This window comes from Ursus americanus, chromosome 35 (assembly GCF_024610735.1).
Source record: "Ursus americanus isolate L20-20 chromosome 35, mUrsAme1.1.p, whole genome shotgun sequence".
Classification (NCBI taxonomy): domain Eukaryota; kingdom Metazoa; phylum Chordata; class Mammalia; order Carnivora; family Ursidae; genus Ursus; species Ursus americanus.
The window spans coordinates 401,473-413,754 of record NC_142161.1 but is presented as its reverse complement, the minus strand read 5'-3'; the positions used below and the strand labels follow the sequence as shown (position 1 = coordinate 413,754).

The following is a 12,282-nucleotide window of genomic DNA, read 5'->3' as shown; positions in this document are numbered from 1 at the left end:
GGTCGATGTAAGTAAAGTGCTTTCCTGACTTCTGAGTCGATCTTTTTTTCCCCTTCATTCATATAACTTTTATTACACTGTATTTATAATTGTTTTTTCCTTTTTTAAAATTTAAATTCAATTAGACAGCATATAGTACATTGTTAGTTTCAGATCTAGTGTTCAATAATATATCATTTGCGTATACCCCCAGTGCTCATCGCATCACGCGCCCCCCTTAATGCCCATCACCCAATACCTCATCCCCCCCCACCTCACCTCCAGAAACCCTCAGTTTGTTTCATATACTTAAATGTCTCTCATGGTTTTTCTCCCTCTCCGATGACCTCCAGTTCAGTTTTCCCTCCATTCCCCTATGATCCTCTGCACTGTTTCTTAGAGTCTACCTATGAGTGAAACCATATACTTGTCTTTCTCTGACTGCTGTGTTTCACTCAGTATAATACACTCCAGTTCTGTCCAGGTCGATGTAAGTGGTAAGAATTCATCCTTTCGAATGGCTGAGTCATATTCCTTTTTATACATGGAGCCCATCTTCTTTATCCATCCACTTGTGGATGGATGTAAGTCATTCTAGTGAAATTATCAAACCTAAGGAGGGGGTCTGAGGGAGTACCTGACCTTGTGGTTGGGCAGAAGTGTGGGTAGCTTGAACACCCCATTTGTGACTGGCCTCTGCAGTGGGGACAGACTTGTGGGACTGAGCCCTGAAATCTGTGGAGTATGAATTGAATTGTTGGAGAACGTGGTGAGTTGGTTGTGGTTGGTGTCAGGAAATAGAGCACACAGGTGTACTTGAAACGTGAACACATCTCCTCCCTCCACTGCACCAATTGACAGCATAAAGCCCCCCCATGGGGGTCCTCTGTGCTCTGTGGTCTCTTGGAAGAATGGAGTCAGGTTCGACTGGCAGTAGGGGAAGTTGGTTTCCAAGATCAAAGATGTGGAGTCTAGCTGAGAGCTATTCCCTAGGTGAAGCCGTGGATGCCGAAATGACCCCACTGCCCCCTTCCTCACTAACGACTCAGAGATTGTGATATCACAGTTGGTTCCCCACAAAAGGTGGGAATTATCTGACTTTGGGCATTTTATGGGCCTGTGCCCCTCAGTCCCAAGTGCAGAGTAGAGTGACCTGGTAGGTCTCTGATAAAGACTGACGGTTGAGTCCTGCTTTGGACACAAGTGAGCCACCCGACAGAGTCCATTATCAGGACAGCTCGGTTTCTTGTGAGACATCTATTCTTTGGAGGAGCGATCGCCTCATACACTCTTCCTTTCCCGTTGCTTCCCCACCTCCTTTGGGCTCTTGACTGGTGCCCTTGTGGAAGGTCTCCCTGCCATGCCAGACCTCAGGTGGAATCTATTTCCTATGGAAAGCACCTGCCTCGACTCTTGATTTCCCTCACAAGACATGTAGCACAGTCTCGTCCTTTTTCCTGGCTTTGTGGGGGAAAAATGATACTACTAATGTGTGTCTTAACCTTTTGATATGGAAAAGGATGTGGCTACCCCAGAGTCCAAAAAAAAAAAGCAAAGGCTTCAAAAATCATACTGCCCCCTATGTCTGGTCTTGCTTATTTCCCTCCTTACAACATTTTTACTGATTCACTGCTTAATGATTGTGAGACAAGGTCTCTCTTATAGGCATCATTAATTGAGTCCTGAGTTCGATGTTCAGGACAGATTTCTGTGGGAAGGTTTATTGACTGTGGAAAGAGCAGAGAGAAGCCACTGAAATGCAAAAGGAATATGTGGGCCTCTTCTATGTCCAGGCTCTGCATTCTGACCAGTGGCTGAATTTGTTTTTTCTCTCCAATGGGTATGACCTCAGATGTAGATACACCCAATGACAACCTCATGATTTCTGCTACCCTGAGGAGTATCCAAAGTGGGCATTTGGTTCAGATAGAATCCGAAAGAGGTTCTGAGAGGTTCAGCTACACAACTGGCATCATGGACTCCCCTTGGTTGCCCTCTGGCCACCCTACTGGGAAGTAGATCTGGGGAACATGCAAAGAATAGATGTGGGCGTTTGCAAAGAATCTGTTCACTAACTCAGGAAGTTCCAACTGCCTGCAAAACTTGGATTCTGGATTGTGGATTTGAGAAATAGAAAGCCCTCGTTTATTTATTGGCACTGGGCCTAGGGCTGCTCTTTTCATGGACCCCAAGTTCTACCTAGTGGGGATCATCCTGGGTGTGGATATGTGAAACCTTTCATTTTCTAATGTCAGCATTGTGTCCTGGATGAATTCCTAACCTTGTGACCAGGTTTACCAAAATAGTACTTTACCAAAGTAAAGGGGTTGTTTTATGCCATTATTTTCTGGGGCTTGATCTCACGAATCTGAGATCATGACCCGAGCCAAAATTCAGAGTCCAAGGATTCACCAGGTTCCCCGACTACATACAGTTTTTTTTGTTGTTTGTTTGTTTGTTTGTTTGTTTAGCATGTATTGTAGTTCCTTGGTTAAGTCCATGGCACTTGGCTTTGTTCTAAAAGGTTTCCTTCTTTATGTATATTTAGAACTGGTTCCTTCCGTTTCCATTGCTACTTTTCATGAACAGATCAAAATCCTGTGTCTATTGAGTGCCCATCCATGAGCCAGAACACACACTGAACCCTGCATTTTGGGGAGTATTTAAAGTACTTCATTTAGAAAAGTACTAGTTGTATGTATTGCCCTCAACCCGTTCACTATTACAGAAATGCAGTGGTGAAAATACAGTGATATTTCCCCCCTCATTATTCAGGAAAGAGTCTGCTTTACATACACATACTGACCAAGAAATTCACAAAGGTTGATAGGTAACTAAGTACGTCGTCTCAGCTATACACAGAGAAAAATCAGGTAGTATGCATAGACGGTGAGAGAATGACATAATTTCATTAGTATATGCTTAGAGAAATATGATTTGAAGAATGGAATTTCTGTGAACACGGCTCTTCATTTCACCTGGGACCCATTTTAAACTATATTCTAGACATGTCTGGTGACTGGAGGATAGAATGGGTGGGGATGGTGTTTTAAATCAAGAGTGGGACCTCTATTTATTCTCAATCTGTTTTTCTTTAACCTCTTCACCCTGAAGTTTGGCTAGTGACTCTTTTGGGGGGGTGGCAGGTCATCCCCCCTCATGTCTTTTATTTTCAAAAAAAAAAAAAGTGAGAAAGTGTGAGACTGGGGTTCAACTTTTGAAACAAAGCGTTTACTCTCCCATGCCCCCCTTGTCTGTGAAGGCAGGCCCCTGTTGACACCAGAAGTTGGCCGCTGTGCAGCTGCATTGACTCTGAAAGGTCTATGATGACACTGTCGCCATGGTGACTTGAGCCACACCTCTGCTGTCCTTTCCAGCTGGGACTCTTTGAGCTGACCCATTCCTAGGGATTGGTGTTTGCTCTGCTGCTCCAACTCAGAATGGGAAATTGCTGTGGTTCCTGCTGTGGTTTCTGCTGTGGTTCCTGCTGTGATGGTATGTTCCTAATGATCTTCTGAATGCTGTTTGCTAGGACTCAGTTCACTCTTTCTCAAACTATTTTTCTCATCATTGAAAATTTCCTCTCTCCCAATTTCATCTACACATGTTTTATAGTTTTGTTTTATCCCTTGATTTCTACTGTTGGTGGTTCTACTGAGCTAGCAGCCTTGGTTTTTGTCCTCCATGGAGAACAATGGACTACTTCCATGATATCCTGCACCCCTCACTTGTCACCCCTAGGTTCTCAAGGGGGGGAAATACGGCAGTGTCTATGTTCATTTAAGTTTTTTTAAGCATCCTAAATTCTATATTCACATTATGCATTTCTGAAATTTAGAGTGAACCCAGAAAGGTTGATATGGAGGACATTTATCATTGTTTTATCAGTGTCTTACAATGTCTGTTCTGTACCGTTCATCCCCAAAGGGATATGGATTTCAGGATTTTGGGGACATGTGGGTTCGTTCCTATCAATAGTTGCCCCAAAGAGATCCTCAGAATATGAGAGTCTATGTTTCAATTTATGACCCCCAAACACACCTTTCCATTTCTAAGAACTTTGGGTGTTATCAAAAATGACATTTTCTAGAGATTTCAATGGTATGCTACCACCCGTCCCATTCAGCGCCCCAGACGTAAGTATGGTGACAATAGCATGACCTTTTTTTCTTGGTGCTGCAATGAATAGCCGGCCTTTAATGTATGGTGAAAGATGGGTAACTGGTTAATGGATCGAGTTAATGAGTGATCGATAAGCAAGTACACAGATTATTAGTGATGCACAAAGAAAAATAGGTGATGTAGACACAAGAGCAGAGACACACGCATTATATATATAAGTATATATGTATATATAGATGATTGCATACGTTTGCACATAGGATTGTAGCTTGAAAACAGAACGTGTCTACATTAAAGTGGTTTTGATGTAATGTGTTTCTTAGTTCTCCTGAACTTTCATCCAGATCTCTTCCCAAAAGCTAAGCTACGTTTTTTTTTTTTCTTCTATGAGTTGACAAGGGTCTCGGGAACTCCTAGTTTGTTTGGAGGCACTTGTATTTGTGTGAGGAATAAATAATGCAAGATGACATTGTTTCACATGTTTGAAAACACAAGACTTTGTAACAGTGACCCTCCCTTTCTTTACACTGGGATTCATCTCATTTGATCTGCTGACCTTAAGACAGGCTACTGGAACATTCTAGAGAACAGTCATGGATATTTGTGGACAAGGGCCCCAGAGAGTGGATTCAGGGAGACAGCAATAGATTTGCTCGTTTGCTTTTTGTTGTTGTTGTTGTTTGCCTCTGATTCTGTCCAGAGGAAATCATGTTGGGGTAAAATGCTTGTATTTAGGCAAAGCAGCTGTGTGTCACAGAGCAATGGTCTGGGAACTCAGACTCCCAGATTTGAATCCAGCTCTGGAACTTGTGAAATTGTGAGATATCAGACAAGATCTAGACCCTCTAATTCACCTTTCTGACCACGTGACAGGTGTTCATTCATTCAATGCTCATCACACACTTATGCGATGATTTGTTTCCTCTCCCTGTTCCTCAGGTGGAGGAACGGAGGCACAGAGATGAATGTGACCAGGTTCGTGACCTCCTCTAAGTAAAGGAGCCAGGAGGTGAACCCAGGCCTGCAGTCCAGTGCTCGTGCTCTAACTACTGAACCGAACTGCACTTATGACTCAGTCATGGGATCAGTAGTTACTGTGCAAAGAAGCTTTAGCATCTGCATGGATGTCAGGAATTCCCTGAGCCAAGGGGAATCCCAAACACTGTTTGTCATTATGAGGTCACCTCGGTGGTCACATAGCCCAGGGAAGCTCTTGAGCCATAGATGTCCAGATCTTGCCATAGTCATTCATCTGAAAAGGATGTAGAAAGCCTGGTCCGTTTGAAGCCATGATTGTGTTCAGTTCAAAGATTCTGAGGGTTTGGAGGCACCATTTAGGACAAGCCAGTCAAACTCTGTTTGAACACTGGGCTACTCCTCAGCACCTGACCTCAATCTGGTCAGAATGGAGGAGACCCTTTCATGGTGTTTGATGGCATTGTCAGTATGAGTAAGCCCTAGTCATGCCGACATCCTGTGACCTTAGGGACACTGCTGGGACAAGGAAAAATAAGACTCAAAGAACCAGTTCATGATTAACCTTCTGTCCAGAGCTGGTCAGTGCCTGGCCAATCAGTGTCATGGCATGGTCACTCTTCAGGGCATGGCACAAATAGAATAAGAATAGGGAGCATGCTGAGCGGTGCCTGGCTGGCTCCGCCAGTGGAGCATTTGACTCTTGATCTCAGGGTCGTGAGTTCAGTCCCCATGTTGGGCATGGAGCCTATTTTAAAAACAGAGAGAAAGGAGTCAGGGACATAGTGTTGTAGATTTGATAACATTCTCCCCATAGCCCTAAAAAAATGCTTGAATGCCATGAACTACACACTTTAGGGACAGTGACCAACAAGAACTCAAACACTCGTAATAGCCTGCTGTCCATCATCCTTGTTTGGACGCGCTTGTCCAGCTAGGCCAGGGAGTGTCCATGCTCCAGTGGGGGCCTTTGCTCCTTCCGGAGCTCTCCCATTGTTGGCTAGTAAGTGCAAGCATGGAGAGAGGCCATGCTTCATGACTATATACACATAGCCTTGCAAAGCAAGACTAGAAGTCAAACAGCATCAAACGAATAATGGTGCTTGGTTTTCAATGATAGAACTTCATTATTGACAAATCGTCAACAATTGATGAGCTTCCTCACAAAGGATGTGAGATGAAATGCAACAGAAAGTCGTGCTTAGATCTGAATCTAAGTCTCTCAATAAAAGGTTGCTTATTATCACGTGCAAAATAGTATACAGCAGATGATAGATTCAAATGCAAAAGCAGGTCTGGGTGATCCTTACGGAGAGTCGTGATGGGGGAGCTTCTCCAGGGTGTGGGTATGGAAGGGTCCCTCTCTATGTGTCCTTTGCATATTCCCTGATTTTTTAAAAAAGATTTTATTTGAGAGAGAATGAGAGAGCAGAAGCGGTGAGTAAGGGGGATGTGGGGTGGGGGAGGAGAAGAGGGACAAGCAGGCACCAAGCTGAGTGCAGAAACAGAGGCCCGGCTCGATCCCAGGACCCTGAGATCATGACCTGAGCCAGGTCAGACGCGTGACCCACTGAGCCACACAGGCGTCCCTGAGGGGTCCCTCTCAAAGGAGGTGGGGCTTGGTCCCCTGCCACTGCAGGGTTTAGAGAAGGATGAGGAGTCTATAAAGACTGGATCTGGGGGAGGAAGGAAGGAACAGGGAAGGTGCCCATTCAGAGACAGTGCAGTCCCGGTTCACTCTTAGCCAGGCCTTAGCCCAGGCAGTTTGGAGACTTACTTAGATCAATACCAGTGAGATACTAGAGGTCATAGGCTTAATTTATTAAACCAGCAAAGCACTAGCCCAGATGGCCATTTTTCCAGTTAATTCACAGGAACTGCTCAGCCAGGGTTGGTCAGTTGAAGGGAAGCTAATTCTTGGTAGAGCTGTCATGTGACAATTAGTTTGGAAAGTCCTGGGTTCTGAATCAGCTTGGGAGCCCCGCAGCCCACTGGTCCCTGAGGGTGCTCAACTGGTCCCGGGGAAGGCTCCACGTCAGACAGCTAGTAGGGTGAATGCTGTGGGAGGATGGCCACAGTTGGGCTTCCCCTGGCCCTTCAGAGGGGCTTGTCAAGGGGCATCTGCACTGTGTTCTGGGTCAGGGGTTGAAACCTAGATGTGCGAAGGTGAGCTAGGATTTGGACTTTGCTGTTGGCTCAGGCACCTCCCCCAGGGCATCCACTGTCTCCCACAGACAACTCGGGGCTGGAGGATATGAGAAAGAGATGAGGGAGCCCTGGTTCAGGGCTGCAGGGCTTGATCTCAGGTGTCTGGGCAGGTGTCAGGTGTTCTGGGACCTCTCTCCCCAAGGAACCAACTCCATTCCTGTCCCGGCTCCCCCACTCGACATTAAGTTGTCTCTATAGCTTGGCTTTGGTAAATAGTGCTGCCAAACATGGGCAGATATTTCTCTGAAATCTAGACTTGAATTCAAATGGATTTCTTATCCAAGAGTGGGATTGCTGGGTGTAATGGTAGTTCTTTTGTGAATTTTTTTGATGAAGTCCCATATTGTGTTTTCATAGTGACTGCATCAGTTTACATTCTCTGTGGGGTATTTGAAGGCTATATGAACCCTAATACCTTCCTAAAGCCCTCTCTGACTCAGGTGGCTTTGCTAGGCAAATGATGAACCATGGGATCAAAAGTTTGTACTCTGATGAACTTATCACTCCTTTTCCTATGGTCTTCTGATAGCAAGATGTCAACAGCTCTTTCTGTTGTCATGCATTTCCCATGGTCTCTGAGAAAACAAAAAACAAAAGTGAAGAAAACATCCATATTTTCTCTAGGTCTCCGGAAGCTGGCCAGGAGAATAAAGCCGAAGGTTCACCCCACTTCTGACTCTGCCGAAGGTACCGTGGAAATTCATTCATTAAGTTGATTCAAGAATAATTATTCTAGGGGCACCTGGGTGGTGTCCAACTCTTGATTTGGGCCCAGGTCATGATGTCAGGGTCATGAGATTGAGCCCCGTGTTGGGCTCCATGCTGGGTATGGAGCCTGCTTCAGATTCTCTCTCCCTTTCCCCATGCCCCTCCTCTGCTCACACTCTCTCTTTGTCTCTAAAAGAAAAAAGAAGAAGAATCATTACACTAGTTTTCAGTGTCCCATACTTAAGACAAAAATGCCAAGCCATATTATTTTTGTTTCACGTGTGACAATTTTAATTTAGCTGGTCACTCATCAGTTTATAACCCCAGTAGTCAAATGGCATTTGCAACTCAAGTCTGTTCACATTTCATGGTAGGTATAGTGAAGCTAAGGAATGGACATTAGTCTGTTATTAAATATTAGGAAAAATAGATCGTTTATTATTTTTAATGAATAGACGTTATTACTTCAAATAGGTTTAGATTAAGATAATAATTGAGCAGATAATATAAAAAGTTTCCCTATCATCCTTATCCCTTGGCGCACAATTTCCACAATCCTTAAAAGCTTCATCAGTGTGGAACACATGTCACGAATCACAAACCAGCGTAGCGATATTAATACTCATTGAAGGCCAGCATCGCTAGGAAGGTCTGCTCTGTGTTGTGCAGGAGTATGGGTTTTGACAAATGTGTAAAGTCGTGTATCCACCATGTACAGAGTAACTTCACTGCCTTGAAAATCCTGTGTTTAACCTATTCATGCCTTTGCCCTTTCTCTAGAAATCTTAACAACCGTTGACCTTTTGTCATCTCTATAGCTTTCTTTTCTCCAGAATGTCATCTAGTTGGAACCGTAAAGCATGTTGCTTTTCCAGACTGACTTCTTTCACTTTTATCTATACAGTTCACATTCGTCGATGTCTTTTTGTGACTTGATTGCTCAATTATTTTTTTTTAATCTTTTTATTATTGTTTGAGAGAGAGAGTGAAAGTGTGTGGGGAGGGGCGGAGGAAGAGGGAGAGAGAATCTTCAGCAGCCTCCATGCTCAGCAGGGAACCCGTCTGACGTGGGGCTGGATATCATGTCCCTGAGATCATGACCTGAGCCCAAATCAAGAGTTGGATGCTTAACTGAGTGAGCCAGCTATGTGCTCCAGTAGCTCAGCTCTGTTTATTACCAAATCGTATTGCATCGTAAGGGTGTATTGCTGGTTGTTTCTCCGTTCACCTAGTGTAGGACAGCTTAGTCGCCTCTAGATTTGGTGTTCATAAATCAAGCCGATAGAAGCACTCCCGGGCCAGTTTTCATGCGGACACATTTTTCAACTCAACCGGGTAAATACCTAGGAGTGAGATGGCTAGATGACACAGCAAGACTGTGTTTTGCTTTGTAAGATTTGATAGGATTCACCAGTCAAACCATCTGGGGCCGGCTCTTCCTTTCTGGGAAATGTATTAACTATCGGTTAAATGTTTTTGATACCTGCCTGTTCAGATCATCTATTTCCTTTCAGTGGGTTTTGGTAGTTTTGTGACTTTGAAGGAATTGGCCTCTTTCCTTTCAGGAATCCTAGAATTTTTCCATGTATTCCTTTAGAATCCTTTCAACGTGACGTCTCCTCTTTCATCTGTTGTTAATGTGTGTCTTCCCTCTTTCTTCATGGTTAGTCAGGCTAGAGCTTTATCCATTTTACTGATATTTACAAAGAACCAGCTTTTGTCTTGGTTTGGTTGATTTTGTCTGAGAGTTTTTTGTGTTCCATTTCATTGGTATCTGCAATTATAGGATTTTTTTTCTCTTACTTGCTTTATATGACATGACTCTTTTTTGCCTTGTTTTCTAAGGAGGAAGCCTATTCACTTTGAATCTTTCTTACTTTCCAACACGATGACATTCAGTAGTATAAATTCTCCCAAGCACTGCCTTTGCATACATTTTTGTCAACGTATATTTTCATTTCGTTTAGTTCAAAATCTTTTCAAGCTTCTCGTGAAACTTCCTCTTTGACCATTTTTTAAAAATTTCCAGCTATTTGGGGATTTCCCAAGATTTCTTGCTGTGGTTGAGCTCTAGTTTAATTTCATAGAGGTCTGAGAGCAGCTGTTGTATTGCTTCTACTCTTTGAGATGTGTTGGGGTGTGTTTTATGGCCCAGCATGTGGTCTCTTGCTGAATGTTCCAGGTGAGCTGGAGAAACAGTATATTCTGCTAGAGAGTCTGTGCTCCAGGAAACCTGGATTCCCTGTGTTCCCTTTCCTGTCTCCTCAGGGCCATGGTTTGTCCTGTGTCCTTCCCTCTCCATGGATCCGAGAGTGGTTGATTTTTCAGTGTCTTCAGGCTTTTTCTTGTTCATAGGGTGGACAGTGATTGCCATGATCCTTGCATGTGGAGCCCTCTACTTTTGTCTTCATGTGCCTTCAACTCCCTTCTCCTGAAATGTGTCTTGACTTCAAGATATTTGGGCACACGCTGCTTCCATTCATATAACCAGGTCTCCAAAAACAGCCGAGAAGCCTGTGTCTAGATGTCAGCTTACGTAGCAAAACACACGTTTTCTTTGATGTTCCACCTTTTACATTGGCTGTTATCCTAAGTTAGAGGTTTACAGAAATATCAGCCATATGCTTTCACTCAACGTGTTACCCTCCCAGAGGTATGGACTAGTGAAAATAGAGAATATATGTGTTTTTACATATATCCATTGAGTATCCAGCCTTTCACACACAATGACAGACCAAGAAACCCATTGACAGAGATGGATAGATACGCATGTACATAGGGAGTCAGTAACATAGAAAAAAGAAAAGGTAACGTTTTGAGATGAAGAGACATATGAATTTCTGTACGTAGACAATTGCATCCTTGTGCACATAGAGCTCCAGCTTTAGAAAAGCACGAGCCTCTATTCATGTGGTTGTGAGGTAATGCACAGGTCAGGTCCCCTGAGTCTGCATCCAGCGTGCTGTGCAAAGGCGAAGCTCTGGTCTCTCACATGGCTGGGCAACAGGTCTTAGCTTGAGGTGCTCACATGTAGGAGGAGGAAATCTCACAAGATGATAGAGTTTCACACGTTGTAGAACACGAGTATGTTAGGTACATAAGCTCTCTCCCACCCGTCAACTGGTGTTCGTCGTGTTGGACCAGATAGCTGTCAGGTCAGGCAACTAATTCATTCTGGAAGCATCATGCACATTATTTTGGGAAATGGCCACTTAGTGTGTCCTCAGGCAGTCAGAAAAAGCATTTCCGAGACCTTTATGTGACTCCTTAAACACCGGGTCTGGCTTAACATAAAGGAGTCCTTTTTAGACAAAGCAGGTGTGCGTCATGGGGAAAGCACTGGCCTGGGAGCTTGGACAGCAGAGTTTGACTGCAGCTCTGAGTTCTGTGGAGTTATGGCATCTCAGATGAGACATTTCACCTCCAAGGAACCTTCCTGAGCATTTCCATGGCATGCTTTACTTACACTAACCATTCAACCCTCACCACCAATGCAGTACTTTGCTTGCTAAGGGCAGTCTTCAGATGGAGAAACTGAGGCACAGAGCTGAATGCGCCCAAGCACACAAGCTCTTAAGTGGAAATGCCAAAATGTGCACCCAGATGGCTGGGCCCATGCTGCTACTCTGAGATACTGAACTGCACTTCCCACACTGACAAGCATAGCTCTGAGCCATGGGTTCAACAGAAACCACGCAGGATCTTTCCAAGGCCTGTGTATATAATTGAGCTGCATGAGTCTACAGAGATCCCAAGTACTGTCTACCATTATGAGGTGGCCTCAGTGGTCACATGGAGGGCAGACCTGGGCATAGCCCTTAGTGTGAAAAGCACACAGAAGGTCCAAACTGTCTGTCCAGCTCACAGATTTTGAGACTGGGAGGCACAACATTGAAAAACGTGGTAAATCTCTCTCAGTGTTGGGTCACTTCTCAGCGGCTGGCCCCAAACGGGAATCAAGAGATAGTTTAGTGCTCTTTGATTGCATGATCCCCCTGAGCCCCAGAAAGCCTCCAGTGCTGGCAATGACACACCCAAGCAACAAGGACAAATAAGAACTCCAAGTAACATATGGTTACTAACCCAGGGTCCGCTCTTTTTCCTGCACCTCTCTTACAGAGCTGAGGTAGAGGACGTCGGGAGGAACCCAGGCCTCCCACTGTAAAGGACCATCCCATTAGTGGATGACTACTGCTAGCACGGAGAGCCACCCGACTCAGTGAACACATACATGAGACACACACTGGATGGGGAAATACCATAAGATTAATGATGTTATTTTTATTTATT

The 12,282-nt window shown here is 44.4% G+C and overlaps 1 long non-coding RNA gene across 1 annotated transcript in view; it reads left to right on the top strand.

Moving 5' to 3' along the window:
- Positions 1-12,282, top strand: part of LOC123780127 (uncharacterized) — an 85,206-nt gene that overhangs the window by 70,680 nt on the left and 2,244 nt on the right. The window contains exon 5 of the long non-coding RNA XR_015723000.1: positions 7,909-7,971. This is a non-coding gene — a long non-coding RNA (uncharacterized LOC123780127). The remainder of the gene's footprint in view (positions 1-7,908; positions 7,972-12,282) is intronic.